This window comes from Nanorana parkeri, unplaced genomic scaffold (genome assembly GCF_000935625.1).
Source record: "Nanorana parkeri isolate BGI_ZX_2015 unplaced genomic scaffold, ASM93562v1 scaffold534, whole genome shotgun sequence".
In the NCBI taxonomy this organism is placed as follows: domain Eukaryota; kingdom Metazoa; phylum Chordata; class Amphibia; order Anura; family Dicroglossidae; genus Nanorana; species Nanorana parkeri.
The window spans coordinates 137,871-138,317 of NW_017306802.1; the positions used below are offsets into that span (position 1 = coordinate 137,871).

The following is a 447-nucleotide window of genomic DNA, read 5'->3' on the forward strand; positions in this document are numbered from 1 at the left end:
AAAAATGTGAAAAAAATAAAAAACATTTTCGGTATCGGTTTCGGCCTGACATTTTTTTTAATTTCGGTTTCGTTTCGTTTTTAAAATTTCCATTTCGGTGCACCTCTAATATTTTTTATTTTTTTTATAAATTCTTCATTTCAAGATTTTTCATCTTTTTTGAAAAAATGAGAAATACAGGTAATAAACAGTATGACACGTAAACATAGCAGCATATTCTGTGGTTATAATGTCATCATTGTAAGAAGCTTACATGGTAGCCATCAGTCATGTAACTATCTCAAGTCCCAGCGGAAGATACACAGGTAGAATGGTCCTACATACACAGAAGTATATGGGTATCGTGTAGAAACAATAGGTAGTGTTAAGGTAGTGTATGTGAGAGTGGTGCAAGTCGCCGCGTATCGGTGTGGGCCCAGGCGAAACCTGGGGTCCAAGCGTCGGTAC

At 36.7% G+C, this 447-nt stretch overlaps 1 protein-coding gene across 1 annotated transcript in view; it reads left to right on the forward strand.

Moving 5' to 3' along the window:
* Positions 1 to 447, forward strand: part of SESTD1 (SEC14 and spectrin domain containing 1) — a 121,050-nt gene that overhangs the window by 101,269 nt on the left and 19,334 nt on the right. The window lies entirely within an intron of this gene.